The sequence below is a fragment of the Penaeus monodon genome, chromosome 19, assembly GCF_015228065.2.
Source record: "Penaeus monodon isolate SGIC_2016 chromosome 19, NSTDA_Pmon_1, whole genome shotgun sequence".
In the NCBI taxonomy this organism is placed as follows: Eukaryota; Metazoa; Arthropoda; class Malacostraca; order Decapoda; family Penaeidae; genus Penaeus; species Penaeus monodon.
The window spans coordinates 33,977,109-33,977,382 of record NC_051404.1 but is presented as its reverse complement, the minus strand read 5'-3'; positions in this window follow the sequence as shown (position 1 = coordinate 33,977,382).

Below are 274 nucleotides of genomic sequence, written 5' to 3'. Positions count from 1 at the left end.
CAGAAGTGACAAAAAACGAGTCAAAGGATCATCTTTTATTTAATTTACCCGTTTCGGAGATATGGACGTTGCAGAGTTGCAGTGTTGCAGAGTTGGCAGATCCCCCCTTCCATTATTCCTTCAGGCAGTTTGTTTTGGAGGCGACGAATACACACAAACACAGCGAGTCATCTGCGCGGCGTCGGACACTCGGGCTGTAAACAAGGCTCCTTGCCTGATGAGGGAGATCTGAAGGTGCAGACAGGATTTTTGCCTTTTCTTTTTATGTATATGC